Source organism: Lathyrus oleraceus, chromosome 2, assembly GCF_024323335.1.
Source record: "Lathyrus oleraceus cultivar Zhongwan6 chromosome 2, CAAS_Psat_ZW6_1.0, whole genome shotgun sequence".
NCBI lineage: Eukaryota > Viridiplantae > Streptophyta > Magnoliopsida > Fabales > Fabaceae > Lathyrus > Lathyrus oleraceus.
In genome coordinates, this window is record NC_066580.1 from 166,287,227 (window position 1) to 166,305,097 (window position 17,871).

The following is a 17,871-nucleotide window of genomic DNA, read 5'->3' on the forward strand; positions in this document are numbered from 1 at the left end:
TAAAAGCTATGGGGGAAATATATAACCAAGAGATAGAAACCTTTATGACATAAGTCAAGCAAGAATTCCTTCCTTTGGATTAAGCCTCAATAAAGCAAAATAAGAAAGTAATAATCTGTGAATTAGATGAAACCAAATTAACTCAACCAAGTCTCCAAAGGTAGTCCAAAGTAAAAGGTATCAGATGAAGCCCAAGATCTCAAATCATAAGTCCAAAGAAGAGGTCAAGGGCATAATTCTAAGTCCATAACTTCACAATGATGTCAAGGATAGTAATAACAAGTGCATGAGTCAGGATAATCAAGTTTTTTTTAGGTTTTTCTTGTTGTTTTCTTTACAAGGATATAAAAGAAAAGTCCAAATGGAAAAAGACCAAATGACATAATCACAAACAATATGATATGAAATATTGAACATAGAATATAAAGTAAATGGCATAAAATAAAAGAGTATAAAGTAAATGACTTTGAAGTAGAAGTTAATACAAGTAAAGTGTTAGTAAAGGATGTTAGTAATTATAATGAAAAAATGCTTTGGTCAATTTTTGGAGAACACTTAACTATCCACTCACAATCATGAAAATATGAACATATACATCATTTATGAGAAAGGTTCCAACTTGGATAGAATCGACAAGTATGTCAATAGCTCTCACAAATGGAAAGGGAACAATATTTTCACACAATCCCATGAGGAATAGGAGACTTACAATCTCACTATTAGCTGACCAATTTTGGCTAAGGGAGAAGGCCAATTTCGACTAGGGGAGCTGTAGGAGCCTCCTTGACAGGATGATGGACGAGTCCATAGGTCGACACCTGTAAGCCTCGGTCGAAGTCGAAGTTTTTGAGCGATGAAGGAAAACGTGGGCACTCAAAGAGATCATGGGTAGTTATTCGCCAATATGGGGGAAGTGGACCAACGCGTGGCATCATGAGAAGGTTTTGTAACCTCCAGACGGTTATTTTCAGCTAGTATTTAAGCCAATGTTAGGTGAAATTCTAGAGGTGGAATTTTGAACATTTGCAGTAGGGGTAAATTTTGAAGTATCAAAGCGTTTACGAGAAAAGCGTCAATCTCCTCACAAAAATGTATTTTTCCTCCACTTTATATTTACAAGTCATTTAATCTTACAAAGTTAACCTTTTATCTTTCTTGCTTTATCGTTTATACGTTCACTTTTACCTTATTTTACTATGTTTACAACTCATCAAGAGTTGCGTCTACACCTTTTAAACCTTTCAAGAACATTGCTTACCAAAAAATCATACACACAAATACTAAGTCCAGGACTTTATAATTGGTCCTGCAAGTAACTCTCTTATAGGAAGGCTAGATATTGTTGACGAACCAACAAATTGGCACATTTGGTGGGACTTCGACAATGCTAAGTTGTATGCGATTGCACAGTGGAAAAATGACGTCTCCTAGACCCCACGAAGAAACGTCTTTGGCGGGAGACACAACGACACCCCAAGCCGCCGACATCGGCTCTAGCATGGTGTCAACGGTATCAACAACGTTTGTAGGACCAATTCTGACGTTGTGTCAGCCACAAACGCCGACACCGACAACCATGGGAACTATGAGGCAACATATGCCTAGTTTCACGGTTCCCATGCACAGAACGCTGGGAATGCCAACAGAGTTTATGGAAAATATGCATACTCTCGGTTTGACTTACAGCGATACCTCATCATCACCCTTTCCTCGCTACTAAGGGTTTAGACCTTTGGCAACCCCATTTAGTCGCCCCTAGGTTTCAGATTGACGTCTCAATCAGTCCCAACTTTTACGTTAAGTTCTATCGTCGTTATGAGACAGTAGATGGAAGAAAGTAACCATGAAATGGTACACATGCTAACTGAGCAAATGGGTACTATATTGAGGTCATTGATCCAGGAATGATGCAGAGTTATCAACAATTGGCAACCCAAATGACAAGGATTGGAGATTTTTTGGGAGATCCAAGGGCTCATGTTCGTCGAAATCCCACGCCTCCTCCTCGACCGGAAACACCGGTTCGACAAGAGGAGATGACAGATGATATTGTCGAATAGGAATATCAGGAATTCGAACACATCCCAAGGGTGGCACATAGGCCCCCCTGTGGTACTGGTTAACCGTAACCAGGATCCAGACCAGGTGGTTCGACAAGTTCGACACGATGCAGCCATGAGGGAACAAAACCCAGAGGCTATCATCGAACGAATCATAGTGGGAAATAGAGTAAGTCCTTGCCTCCAGCGGCCGACGTACTCTTCACCTCTACCAGATTTTGTCTTACAGACAGAATTGCCAAGGGGATGGAAAGTCCCTAAATTTACTAAGTTCGCCGGGGATACTGAAGAATTTACCGTCGAGCACATGGCCAGATACCAGACCGAAGCTAGAGACATAGAGAACAATGAGGATTTGAAGTTAAAATACTTCCCAAGTTCTCTAACAAAAAACTCTTTTACATGGTTCACGATGCTACCTCCACAGTCGATCCAAACATGGACACAGTTAGAGAGGTTGTTCCTTGAACAATTTTACATGGGACAATCAAAGATCAACCTCAAAGAACTATCTAGCGTTAAGAGAAAGGTTATTGAATCAATTGATCAGTATCTGAACAGGTTTAGACGTCTGAAAGCACGATGCTTTACTCATGTCCCTGAACACGAACTAGTCGAGATGACAAATGGAGTTCTAGATTATTATATAGGGAAAAAGATGGATACTCAATATCTGAGAGATATAGTCCAATTGGCCGATAGAGTTCGACGTATCGAATACCTGAAAGCTGAGAAGTCTAAGGCGGGTCGATATCATAAGAAAGAAAAAGTGTCCTACATCACGGTCGAGGGAGTTTCTTCTGACGACGAAGATATAATCGACAGGAGTGAGGTTAATATGTCAGAACTTAAGCCCGGACCTCCGAATGCGTGTAAGGTTTTGAAGCTGGCAAATGGAAAAAACCCTTTCGAACAAAAAAAAAAACAGACAAATACGTAGCTAAGACCTATACTTTCGACGTGTTGAAGTGCGATGAAATCTTTGATCTATTAGTAAGAGATGGTCAGATTATCGTCCCTCAGTGTTTAAAATACCCCCCTAGAACAAAAGAAAAAAAGGGGATTCTGTAAATTTCATAATTTCTTTGGTCACAAAACTCACCAATGTGTTCTTTTCAGGGATTTGGTGCAGAAAGCTCTGAAAGAAGGAAGGCTCCAGTTTGGAGAAAGGCCAAAAATGCAGGTGGATTCTGACCCTCTGAAGGTGGAAAAAGCTTTGTACGTAGTGGCTCTTAAGTGCATGATGGTAGAGATTGTTGATGGTCTCATTAAGGTTTCCAAAGCAACCTCGTTAGCTGAACCATTTGAAGTAAGGATGGTAGAAACTACTGAAGGTTTCAGAATGAAGGACGAAAGGAGGGTCGAGTTGGCCTACCCTCATCCTGGCGAAAGCTTATTAGATAAGAAAACCATTGAAAGAAGGTTCTAGGAGAAGTGTAAGGGAAACGGGTCAAAAGCTCTATGATGCCCAAACTGCAGCGCGGTGTTCGACAAGAAAACCTCCGAAAGACTGGAGGCCGACAACAAGGTTGTGAAAGAGGAAAAGCCTGTTGTCCCATGAATCGTGTTCGATAGGCATGAAGCACCTCGACTGAATGAAGATTATAGAAGACAGTTTCAGCTTTCCCGACCAAAGACTTTCATTCCTCCAATTGATGTTCCACAAGAGAAATGGATAGAATTCTTCAATCAGAAATGGGAAAGGCCGATGAAGATCTCTGACAACACAACATGGTCCTGTCAAATTATGAAGGGAAAACTAACAATATAATGGGGGTTGTTCAGGTCGCCCTCGCGGTCGGAACGACAACACGTTCAATACTATTCATGGTGATAGACTTAAAAGTCAATTTCAACTTACTCCTGGGTCGAGAATGGATCAATGGGATATGGGTTATTCCCTCAACGGTCCACCAGAGGCTTATAATCTGGCGAAAGGATGCCATCATAGAGAATATTGAGGCCGACCAAAGTTAATACCGGGTCGATGACAGGGGTTCCAAGAGGTCTCTCGACCAACACTTGGCGAATATAGCGCCATGTGACGATGAATCGGGATCCTATACTTCCGTAAAAACTGGTCAAGTGCTGAACTTGGACCCTAGTCATGGTTTCGTATGGGACAACGAGGAAGACACGGGTTCAGAGACAGGAATCCCACCTACGGGGTGACCAGCAATCGATGAGGATGTCTGCTGAGTCAGAAAGCCTAACTCGAATTTCGTCCTTATTGGCTGAAAACAAGAGAAAGTCAATTCTGGAAAGGGAGATACTTCAAAATTTGGCTTGTGAGGTCGGAGGTCTAGAAGATGGTCGACTAGACCAGACAATAACTTCAGAAAGCAGGAGGCTTGATTGTATTTATGATAATGAGCCTTTGGGTTTCAAGAAGAACCCACTAAATGAGTCCTAGGAGATGCAAGCGCAAGATCCCGTCGAAGAGATCGATATGGGAGGTGGAACCACAAAAAGACCAACCTACATAAGTGCTAAGGTGGGGTCATAAATGAAGGAGAAACTAGTCGAGGTATTGATCAAATACAGGGACTGCTTTTGCTGGGATTATGATGAAATGCCAGGTCTAAATCAAAGCATCGTAGAGCATCAATTGCCTATCTAACCTGGGAAGAAGCCGGTGAAGCAACACCCTCGACAGTTTGTACCAGACTTTACTTACAAGATAAAGCAAGAGATCGAAAGACTCCTAAAAATTTGTTTCATAAGAACGGCAAGGTACGTCCAATGGTTGGCCAACATAATGCCCGTCATCAAGAAAAATGGAACTCTTAGGATTTGTATAGATTTCAGAGATCTAAACAATGCCACACCAAAGGATGAGTATTCGATGCCCGTGGCGGAAATGTTGGTCTATTCGGCCGCAGGTTTTGAGTATCTGAGCCTACTTGATGGATACTCTAGCTACAATCAGATTCTCATTACCGAAGAAGATGTCCCCAAGACAATGTTTTGATGCCCTGGTGCACTAGGGACATACGAGTGGGTCGTCATGCCGTTTGCTTTAAAAAACGCATGAGCAACTTACCAAAGGGCCATGAATGCTATCTTTCATGACTTCATTGAGAAGGTCATGCAGGTATATATCAACAACATCGTGGTAAAGTCATCATCTCAAGAGGGGCATCTGGATCACCTTCGACACTCGTTTGATAGAATGAGGAAATATGGATTGAAAATGAATGCATTGAAGTGTGCTTTCGGGGTGCACACAGGTGACTTCTTGGGATTTATGGTACACAAACGAGGTATCGAGATCAATCAGAACAAGACGAAGGCGATCTTAGACCTCAAAATCCCATCTACAAAGAAACAGTTCCAATCTTTGTTAGGGAAAATAAACATCCTAAGAAGATTCATTTCAAATTTAAGTGGTAAAATGAAGTTATTTTTGCCGCTACTTAAAATTAAGAAGGAAAGTGATTTTCACTGGTCCCTGAACAACAAGAGGATTTCAACGCGATCAAGGGGTACCTTACCAAGCCTCCGATTCTGTTACCTCCCAGTAGAAATAAAAGTATGAGTTTATATATTGTTGCATATGATACGACTATAGGGAGCATGTTGGCCCAATAGGATTGTAATGGTGTCGAAAGGCCCATATATTACCTCAGTAGGATGTTGGTAGATGCTGAAACTAGGTACAATCTCATAGAAAAACTATGTTTATGTTTGTACTTCGCATGTATGAAATTAAAGCAATCTATTAAACCAGTTGATGTTTATGTTTCGTCTCATTACGATATTATTAAACATATGTTGTCTAAACCTATTCTGCATAGTAGAATTGGGAAATGGGCACTGGAATTAACAGAGTTCTCTCTAAGTTTCAAACCTTTAAAGGCCATGAAAGGCCAGATCATGGCGGATTTTATAATGGATATGCCATGGTCGAATCATCCCTGAATATGGTCGACACCACACCATGGCGTCTACATTTCGACGGATCAAGTCACAAAGACGGAACAAGAGTCAGAGAATTGATTATAATCCCCTTAGGTGGGTCCGACGAAGTTTAAGTACAGGATCAGTGAAAAGTGTTCCAATAACGAAGCCGAATATGAGGCCTTAATAGTTGGTCTTCAGCTTTTGAAAGGGTTGGGAGCTAGTCAAATTGAAGTAAGGGGAGACTCAGAGTTGATAGTAAAGCAAATCACATGCGAATATAAGTGCATCAAGGGGAGTTTGCTGAAATATTTTGTGACTGCAACGCAGCTACTAGAACATTTTGAAGTTACAGACATAATACATGTACCCAGAAACGAAAACCAAGAAGCCAACGAGCTAGCTCAAATCGCTTCAGGGTATAAGATATTTGGGTCAAAGTTACAAGAGATGATTGAGGTTCGAGAAAAAATGTTGTCGAGTACACCACCGACATAAGATATCCTCGACAAGAATGTCAGTCGTGATGAAGAGCTCGACGAAGAGTGTCAGGAAACTAGTGGAGTCGAGGAGGCCACAGAACATGGAGTTTTTGCCATCAACAGTTCATCGCTAACAAATTAGAGGAAGCGAATTATTGAATATTTGGAGAATCTAGTCAGAGGTACTGACATGAAAACTAAATACAGGGCATTGAGCTACGTGTGGTCAGGAAACAAATTGCTGAAGAAGACACCAGAAGGGTTACTACTCAAATGCCTGGGAGATACCGAAGCGTATTTATCCATCTACGAAGTACATTGTGGAGCTTGTGGTGCCCACCAGGAAGGCCATAAGTGGAAGTGGTTGCTATTTAGACAAGGGGTTTAATGGCCCACTATGTTGAAAGATTGCATCGAGTTTGCCAAGGGATACCAAGAATGTCAAAGACACGCATGTATTCAACATATGCCGACAAGTGAGTTGCGTGCTATCATCAAACCATGGCATTTTAGGGGGTGGGTGTTAGACGTCATTGGAGAAATTCAACCAGCCTCGTCGAAGCAGCAGAGGTTTATCCTAGTAGGGATAGAATACTTCACCAAGTGCGTCGAGGCCGTCCCTCAGGTGAAGATGGATCAAGACGCGGTGATTGAATTCATCCAAAAACATATTGTGTATAGGTTTGGCATCGCAGCGACCATTACCACGGATCAAGGATCAGTGTTTGTAGGACAAAAGATGCAGGAGTTCGCCAAAGAGACATGTTTCAAGTTGGTTACCTTTATACCTTACTACGCACAAGCAAATGGCCAAGTAGAAGCGGCCAACAAAGTTATAATAAGCTTGATTAAGAAACATGTTTCCAAAAAACTAAATAATTGGCATACGACTTTGGACTCAATTCTATGGGCCTTTCGAATGTGTAAGTTAGGAATGAGCCTAAGAGGGGGGGGGGGGGGGGGGGGGGGGGGGGGGCTGAATTAGGACTTTTAGAAATTTATTTGGATTTGGTGGATAAGGTTCTTTTCTTTTCTGGATTGGTATGATATTGAAAGCGGTAAAGAGCGAAAAGTAAAGAACACCAGGAATTATACTGGTTCCCCTCACAACTTGAGAGTACTCTAGTCCCCTTACAATGTGTAAGAGATTTTATTATTGTTAGATCTCCTAAAGCAAGCCTCTAACTAAGTAATCAAGAAAAATCCTCTTGAAAACTTAACTTACAAGAAAAGAAAACAATCCTTCCTTTTCTTAACACATATATCCAACAATTCTGGATAATAAGCAATACACCTAAAACCAAACAATCCTTTGTACTTAGGATTTTACAAAGTAATTGAATGAATATATGAATATTTGTATTGAATAAGACTTTAATCAATTGATTAGAATCTTCTTCTCTTTCAATATGAAAGTTCAAAACAAAATAATCTCTAAGTGCTCAAGAGTACTTTTGAAGAAAATGATATGAAAATTCTTTTTCAAAAGTATCTTAATATGAAAAATAGATGAAAATGAATGTATTGAGATTTTGCAAATTGATTTGAAAGAGGTGAGTTTTGTAATGAAAATATAAGGATTATTTATAGTAGGAATGCATCCCTTCAATCATAACATGGAAATGGTTAGAATCAAAACCAGAGATTTGATGATGAAGAGATGTAAGCTTTTGCCATGAAGAGTCATGATGAATTGGTGCAAAGAATGGTGAAATAATTTTTCAGATTTTTCAAAAACTTTCCAGTGTCAATCGATTAACACACATAACCAATCGATTGACATAACCAAAATATTGAAAAAAATACACTAGGATCAATCGATTGACATACAACACCAATTGATTGGTCCAGCTTTAAAAACTAAAAATTCTAAAACAGAAAGTTTGATCAATCGATTGTAGTATGGCATCAATTGATTGACATGGCCAAAACATTGAAAAAAATTCTAAGTTAAAAAACTTTTGAACATGCAATTTTTAAAAATTATCTTAAAATAAATAATCATGATAGAAAAAGTTTAGAGTGATCATATTAATGTATGATAAAACTTTTGAGCACTAGGAGTTTATTGTCAAGAATTCCATATACCTTTACTAGATCCATGAAAAACTTGAGCAATGTTGAAGTGATCTTCTTTTTCCATTCTTTTGTTATGGAGAGTTAGATATGTTGTATTTATGAAAATCTTGTAGGAAGCTTGTCTTCATAGAATGTCCCCTAAAGAGGCGACAAACTCGACGCCTTTTCGACTAACATTTGGTCACGATGCCTTAATATCGGTAGAGATATGCTTACAGTCCGTCAGAGTACAATGTCAGAACGACCTTATGTCAAAACAGTATTGGAACATGATGTTCAACGAATTGGCTGAGTTGGACGAAGAAAGATTGGCCGCAGACGAAGTGCTGATTCGACCGAAGGAACGTGTGGCCAAGGTATACAATAGAAAGTTAATGGAAAAACCTTTGCTGATAATGAGTATGTTTGGAAAGTAATCTTGCTTATGGATCATTGAGATCAAACTCTAGGTAAATGGTCGCCGAAGTGGGAAGGACCATTTCGAGTAACTCGAACATACGCAAACAATGCATATGAGATCAAAGAACTTAGTGGGGACCGAAGGGTCGTAAGGGTAAATGGAAAATACTTGAAGAAATATAAACCTATTCTATAAGAGATCCATATCCAAACATAAGGTTCATTGATTCTTTAGAAATTGTCCCAAAAAGGCATTACAAATATGGTCGACAGACCTACAATAGAAATAAAGAAAGATTCAAATGGGGAACCTAGATTTAAAATCCTCAAATGAGGTCATCTCATGTCTAAGCCTATTATCCAGAGTGACCTTTTTCCCACGTAAGTACTTGATGTTAGCCTGGATCTTAAGGGATCTTTCTCCATGAGATATTCCCCTCAAGACCTCATTTTCGATCGCCTCCTGCTCAGGAATTCCCTCAACTGTTTCCAAAGAAGCCTTATGTTCTTCCATGTCAACAATCTTTTTATGGAGTTCATCGATCTGAGGTTGGTAGTCAAATATTTTTGGATCGAAGGCTTCCCGCTGACGCAGAAGCTCTTCCTTCTTGTGTTCGAATTCGTCGAGTTCCCGCTCACAAGCCTCACTAGAGTCCCATTTGATCTTTGCCTCATTAAGTGTCATTTTTATCTGAAGATCATCATTTTGTCATAGGCTCAGGTCCTTGACGAATTGAGTAAAGAAAGCCTTAAATTCGACAAAGTACTTCACCATTGAGGTGGGGAGGTCACGAATGGAAAAAGGGTCGAGGAACTTGAAAATATCACGAGCAATCTCCCCATCTTTTTAAATAGCTCCTAGAAATTAATCGTCAAAGAGTGACACCTTCAGCTGCTGATGGATGAAGACAACCTCGACATGAAGCTCTGAGGAAGCACCAATGGTAGTAGATATAGGTGGTGCGTCAGTCGACAAACGACGAATTTGTTGCAATTTTCTTAAGGCCTCTATAGAATCCCTTCGTTTGATTATCCTTATGTCATTTGGGGCCGGAATGTTGGTCGATGCATTTTCGTCAGCCACATTTGCATCAAGAGGTGGTGGAGAGGCAGGATTTTGAGAGATCACTAGGGGATCATTTTGAAACTCAGTTTGTTGTTGAGGGCTTAAGACAACGTCGGTGGGAGGACGTTCAACCGTATCTCTGGCCGTGGTTTCGACCTCAATCGGGGAGCCCAGTGGTCCCTGAAAGATAGAAGTGTTAGATCACATGAAAGGAGGAACCCCTAGATGATGGGGAAAAGTGTGGACAAATACTTGGAGATCCACAGGAGGAGAAGCAGTGGGAGTTATCTCTGAATCCCGAGGAGTGGGAACCTCTTCGACATATTCCTGGACTATCGAGGAAACCCTGGGAGCCACCTTCGTCGGAGTATTCTGGTTTTGAGCCTTCTTCCGCCACTTAGGGGTAGGAGGAGTTATGGGGGGTGCTTTTGATGGAGAAAAAATGTGTGAGTGCACACTCCTATCAGAATATTCGTCCCCCATCACAAGCACTTCTTCGGGTACCTAAATTCTGAGACATGTGGAGAGGTGATGAGAAGGTCTTTGCAAAAAACCAGTTCAAAAATGAATAGGTAATACCTGCGGAGGCGGGGTCGAAGGCGCCTGTTGCTTCTTCGAAGGCTTCGCCTGAGTCGGTTCAGCAGAGGGGGCGACCCTCTTTCGACCTTGATAGCCAAAAAATTGTTAGTTTGGTAAAACACCAATAGAAGAAGAAACTAAATTAGTTTACAAGTACCTTTTTAGGGGCTTCATTTACATGAGGTCTTTGGATTCTTTGGTCGGGAGCATTGACGAGCGGAGGCGGTGTATCGTCGGCGAGAGTGGAAAATGCATCGACCATGTTTCGAAGAAACTGGTCACTTGGGAAAGCATGAATGTAGTAGGAGCCCCACCGCTCTTCAAAATCTATTGTTGTCAGGAATGATTATTGGAACCTAAAAACCGGGAGTTCGTAGCGGTTAGTAAATATGCAAAAACGGAGGCAAGCCTTGTGATCATCAGTTGTTAACATTCGACCGGACAAGACAATGTTGGTGTCATGTGATACCAGAGGCTTCAGGACCATATGGCTTTGGCCAAATTGACGAGCCATGAGGTTTAGTTGGTAACTCATGAAACCGAACCCCTTCGACCTTGGTTCAATCCTGTCTGACAACAAGGTAGGAGTCAGGACAGCCTTCCATATCGCGTTCGACTGAGCTGCAGTTTGTGGGGAGTTACCGAGAAAGGGATCTTTAAACCATTTGGGGTAAGAGTTTCTATCAACAAATGGCGCCATGCAAGGAGGAAATTTTTCCGCTTCGATGAACATATTCAAGTATTTCACGATGATCGTCAAGGCCAACCTGGCTCCTTCGATCAGCCGATCTTCGTTCAGTCACATGAGACGCTTCGACATTGTGTATCCCAGTTGATACTCAAAGGTAGCGTTCAACCAATGTTGCAAGAGCCACAAAGGACCCGACAGGTTCATGGCCTTATGTGTGTCAGAAAGGAGCTTCAGTTTCAAGGTTTCCAACCTCAGGGCCTGATACAAAAAAGCTGGTAGCAATTTTCCTAACAATACCTGTCGACCCTCATGGATCTGGATCTCCAGAGAAATATAACTTTTGGGTATCTGCAGGGATCTAGGACATAAGACGTAGTATGAGAGCCACAACGTGAGGAAGGCTATGTGCTCTTCATTAAACACTTCGATAGAGTCCTTATTGTGGTGATCTTCGATATAATTCAGAAGGATGGCCTGACCAAACATGAAAGTATTCTCTGTCGAAAGGGTTGGATCAAAGGTTTCCCCCAGGGGAGAAAGTTTGGTGATCGCTTCCACGTCGAAGAGAGTGGGTGTCAACATCCTACAAGGCAGCTGAAAGGTGTTAGTCGAGCCTTCCCAGAAGTATAGGGACGCCAACTGTGACCTACCAAGAGGCCATAACTGGTCCCGAGACTGAGAATTCGCTAGAAGCCATGAAATCCGAAATAGATTCCATGTACACAAACCAAGTTTGGACCTTGGTAGAGCCTCCTGTAGGAGTTAATCCTATAGGATGCAAGTGGGTCTTCAAAAGGAAGACTGACATGGATGGTAAGGTACATACCTGAAATTCTAGTTATCAGACTTTGGATGTCACACTGGTTGTTATGACATCCAATTCTGCACAGACAGGGATTATGCAGAACTTAACAGTAAGTGCAGTAAATAACACAAGTAATTGTTCACCCAGTTCAGTCCAACATGACCTACATCTGGGGGCTACCAAGCCAGGGAGGAAATCCACTATTAGTAGTATCAATTCAAAGCTAAACTCACCCGTTTACAACTTATCACTTAATCCCTACCCAATGCAATTTCAATCTTAACCTAAGATCAAAGTTCCTACTCACTCCCCCTCAATCACCTCAGTGATATTAAAGACACTTTGAAGTCACACTTCAAAAACAACTCTTGATTATGCTTCACAGCTTAAATCAAGATACACAGCACTCACGCTTAAAAGCTTTGAGTGACACAACACTTACAACTCAATGAACACCCTATGCCAAAGCAATCATCTACTTGATAATGGCTTGGCTTACAAGATACGTCTAATACAAGACTCACAAAATACAGCAGTGAAGTATGATGGACACACTGACTCTTCACGCTTCAAAATCCCCGAAACTGAATGAAGGAATGCCTTCCTTTTTATATTGCAGCACCTGGGCTTTTGCACCTGTATTTTCCTGAATTTTAGGTCACACAAGTTCCCTCAAATTCAACATTTAGGTTGCTAACAAATAGGCTATTTGTTAGGTTCATTGAATGTAGCTTGGTTGTTGATTTCCTGGATTTTCTCTCAGCTGTTGAATCCCTAAAGAATAGCCTGAGAAAAAGCTGAAACAGAAAACTGAACAACCTACAATTTAGCATATGCTGTCAGGCACGAATGTCACGACATTCAGCTTGACATCAAGGTCCATATGCTGAGTCTGTTTTTCCAGAAAACAGACTGTACAATTTGCTGACCTGTACATGATCAAAATGACCATACTACAGTAACAACTTACATTAATAAATGTCAAAGTGTCCAACTTAACATTTATACATTTGGCCTTAAGTTAGTTCTGTTATTCTCTTGAAGAACAAACTAAGTTTTATGCTGAAGTATAGCAGAACACCACTCTGCCTAATCTCCAGTAGCTGCTGTCAATGATGAATGTCACAACATCCAGTTTGACATTCAGTCAGTAGGCCTTATGCCAGGTCTGGTTCTTCCTTGATAACCAGACTGCAAATGAATACTAAGTTCTAACAGAACTTCTGTTCCTTAGTATCTGTTGACAGGTATGAATGTCACAACATTCAATAATCCTGTGTTAGCTAGTCCTGCAGTAACTACAATGTAGTCACATATACATGTCATGACATCAGTCAAGACATTAGTGTTTTACCATATAATGCAGCCAATTAAACACCTACAATACCTATAAGGCAAGACTGGTTGCAAAAGGATATAAACAAATTCATGGTGTTGACTATGATGAAACCTTTTCACCAGTTGCAATGCTTAAATCTGTTCGGATTTTACTTGCTATCGCTGCATATCATGATTATGAAATATGGCAGATGGATGTCAAAACTGCTTTCCTTAATGGGAATCTTCTTGAGGATGTGTACATGACACAGCCTGAAGGATTTGACATACCAGAAGAAGCCCATAAGATATGTAAGCTACAAAGATCAATCTATGGATTGAAGCAAGCTTCCAGAAGCTGGAATCTTCGTTTTGATGAAACGGTAAAACAATATGGATTCATCAAGAACGAATATGAGCCTTGTGTCTACAAGAAGGTTAGTGGGAGCATGATCGTGTTCCTGGTGTTATATGTAGATGACATATTACTCATTGGAAACGATGTCCCTACCCTGCAACAAGTAAAGACTTGGTTGGGGAAATGCTTTTCTATGAAGGACCTAGGTGAAGCAGCCTATATATTAGGAATCAGGATCTATAGAGATAGATCACGAAAACTGCTTGGCCTAAGTCAGAGTACATACATAGACAAAGTGCTGAGACGCTTTAATATGCATGATTCCAAGAAAGGATTCATACCTATGCAACATGGCCTGTGTCTATCAAAAACACAATCCCCTTCAACTGAGGAAGAAAGGGAACACATGAATAAGATTCCATATGCATCTGCAATAGGATCTATCATGTATGCCATGTTATGTACTCGACCAAATGTCTCGTATGCTTTAAGTGCAACGAGTAGGTACCAATCTGATCCTGGTGATGCCCATTGGGTAGCTGTCAAGAATATCCTTAAGTACTTGAGAAGGACTAAGGACTCATTCTTGATATATGGAGGTCAGGAAGAGTTGGCTGTAATTGGTTACACCGATGCTAGCTTCCAGACAGATAAGGATGACTTTAGATCACAATCTGGTTATGTGTTTTGCTTGAACGGTGGCGTTGTGAGCTGGAAAAGTTCAAAGCAAGATACAGTTGCTGATTCTACGACCGAGGCCGAGTATATTGTTGCCTCAAGTGCAGCAAAGGAAGCTGTTTGGATCAGGAAGTTCATTAGTGAACTTGGCATAGTCCCTAGCATTGTGGATCCCATTGGTCTCTATTGTGATAACAATGGTGCTATCGCACAAGCTAAGGAGCCTAGATCTCACCAACGATCCAAACACATACTTAGGCGTTATCATCTCATTCGAGAGATAATAGATAGAGGAGACGTGAAAATATGTAAAATACCTACACTTGACAATATTGCTGACCCACTGACAAAGCCTCTTGCGCAGCAGAAGCATGATGGCCATAGTAGATCAATGGGCATTAGGGGTATGCCTGATTGGCTCTAGTGCTAGTGGGAGATTGTTGGTGTAAGCCCTAGAGGTCAATACTTTTGGTACTTGTATCGAATTATTTATTAATAATAAAAGGCATTTTCTTTATTATGGTTGATTAATAAAGTCCCTAGAATAGATAGTCCGTTTAATATATTAAGTGTGACTTAATCATGAGAACACATTAAATATAAGGACATTATTCTTAAAGTATCCGTAGTCGAGCTTTAGTGTGAAGTGGGATAGCATTAAAGCATCAAGACTATTATGTTTGTAGACTGATGATCACATCTCATGGATAATGGATAAAGAGTTACCAAGTCATAAACATAGGTATGAATATTAGGAGTAATATTTATACCGGATTGACCCGCTATGAGAATACTATATAGAAAGTTATGCAAAGTGTCATAAGTTATTCTCATGGTGATAATAGTGTATACCACTCTTCGACCTGAAACCACTATGGATCCTAGATGTAGAGTCGAGTGCTTTATTGCTGATCTAACGTTGTCCGTAACTGGATAACCATAAAGACAGTTGATGGGTACTCCACAAAGCATGCTGAGGGACATGAGTGTCCTAGATGGAATTTGCCTATCCTGCGTAATAGGATAAATGTCTATGGGCCCAATATTGAACTGGACAAGGGTGACACGGTTTATACCTTGTGTTCAATATAGACATAAGGGCAAAGGGGTAATTATACACATAATTATTATCACAGGAGGTTTTGTCTGACTTGGGTAGCAGTGATGTGTTGCTAGATACCGCTCATTATTTATTATGTTAAATGCGTGATTTAATATAATTGCCAACGTCGCAAAAACGTATAGGGTCACACACAAAGGACGGATTGATGAGAGATAGAATAATTAAGGAACATCGTAAGGTACGGTGTACTTAAGTAGAATACGAAATATGGTAAGGTACCAAATACTTAAGTGATTTTGGCATATTATGAGATATGGGCCAAAATGCACTTAAGTGGGCTTTTTGGCTTGAAGCCCACACAAGTGGTTCTATAAATAGAACCCTTTGGGTAGAAGCATTGTAACTCACTGAGACAGACAACACAACTGAAGAGTTGGAATTTCGTATCTCTCTCTCACTCAAAGCCTTCATTCATAACAGCTAGCATTGCGATTGAAGGAATCCGTTCGTGTGGACTGAGTAGAGACGTTGTCATCGTTCAACGTTCGTGATCGCCCCGTGGATCTGTATCAAAGGTTTTGATCATTATCAGAAATCTGCACCAAAGTTTTGAATCGCCACAAGAGGTAACGATTCTATCACTGATCATGCCCATTCGTAAGGATCACTAAATGGAAAAAAATTTAAATTCCGCTGCGCCTTAGATGGCAATTCTCCTTCAGCAACATGCAAGGATTGACAAGGTGAGCGTACCTTGATACTTGAATGAGGTCGAAAATCCCTGCACTTCGCCATTGGTCTTGACGCTTTCGTTGAACCTTGTTAAGCCACGCCAAGTATTCCTTGTTGCCAGGACTGTGCATGGATTGCAAAACTCTGTCTTTCGCCTCCATGAATCTGACGTCGAGCAGGACGGATCTGTCGAAAGCAGGAGGCATAACAGGTTTATACCTAGGAAAAAAGGGTGCAACGGGGTTTGGAGAAGATATTTTGTCAGCAAGGGGTCCATGAAAATCCATAAACTTTTTGTCAACCATGAAAGGTATCACCATCTGGTTTTGCCAGTTCTTGATAATAGCTTCGTCAGATGATGTGGGTTGAGGAATGCGATTCATACCCTCTTTAGCAGTAATCTTGAAGGCGATGGGGTTGTGACCAGTACCATAGGAAACGATTTATTTTGCGTGAAAGGAGGAAGCCATTGTGAAATAAAGCAAAGGATTGGAGTTTGTGAGATGTTGTGTGAGAAATTACAATGCAGAAATGCGTCTGAAGTTTGAGCAAGAAAATACATAAGTATGGAAATAAAAGAGTGTGTGAAGAAGGAGAAGAGACTATTTCTAGGGCAGTTTAGTGAATAGTCGAGCAGTAGGTGACTGACAAGTAGCTGGCTAGGAAGTAATCAGAAGAGTTAGTGGGTTTCAGTTGAGATCCCACGACCTAGGGATAAATGCTAATGATGGTAGAGTATCTTGTAAATCGTGCAGCCGAAAAAAGTCATCATCATATATGAAGTCATGAGTAATAATAAGACAGCTAGCCCAAATACGGAACGTCAAAAGGTCGGCTTCTCGATCGACTCGCTCATGTCGAATCCAGCCTTTTCAGGGGGGAATTTGTTAGTTGACCAATTTCAGCAAAGGAGAAGGTCAATTTCGATTAGGGAACCTGTCGAAGCCTCCTCGACAGGATGATGGACGAGTCCGTAGGTCTACACCTATAAGCCTCGGTCGAAGTCGAAGGTTTTGAGCGGTGAAGGAAAACATGGGCACTCAAAGAGCTCGTGGGTAGTTATTCGCCAAGATGGGGGAAGTGGACCGATGTGTGGCATCATGAGAAAGTTTTGTAACCTCCAGACGGTTATTTTCAGCTAGTATTTAAGGCAATGTTAGGTGAAATTCTAGAGGTGGCATTTTGAATATTTGCAGTAGGGGTAAAGCTTGAAGTATCAAAGCGTTTACGAGAAAAGATTCAATCTCCTCACAAAAATGTATTTTGCCTCCACTTTATATTTACAAGTAATTTAATCTTACAAAGTTTACCTTTTGTCTTTCTTACTTTATCGTTTATACGTTCACTTTTACCTTATTTTTACTACGTTTCTAACTCATCAAGAGTTTCCTCTACACCTTTTAAACCTTTCAAGAACATTTCTTATCAAAAAATCATACACCCAAACACTAAGTCCAGGATTTTGTAGCCGGTCCTACAAGTAACCCTCTTATAGGAAAGCTAGAGATTATTGATGAACCAACACTCACTTATAAAAATGCCTTTGTTTTCTTTGGGACAAATTTAGTGTTGTGTTAAGCAATCATAATTGGACTTATGTAGAAGTCACAACTATCTGAGGTCGGTCAATAGTAATGTTTATGTTAATATATGCTAGAGAAA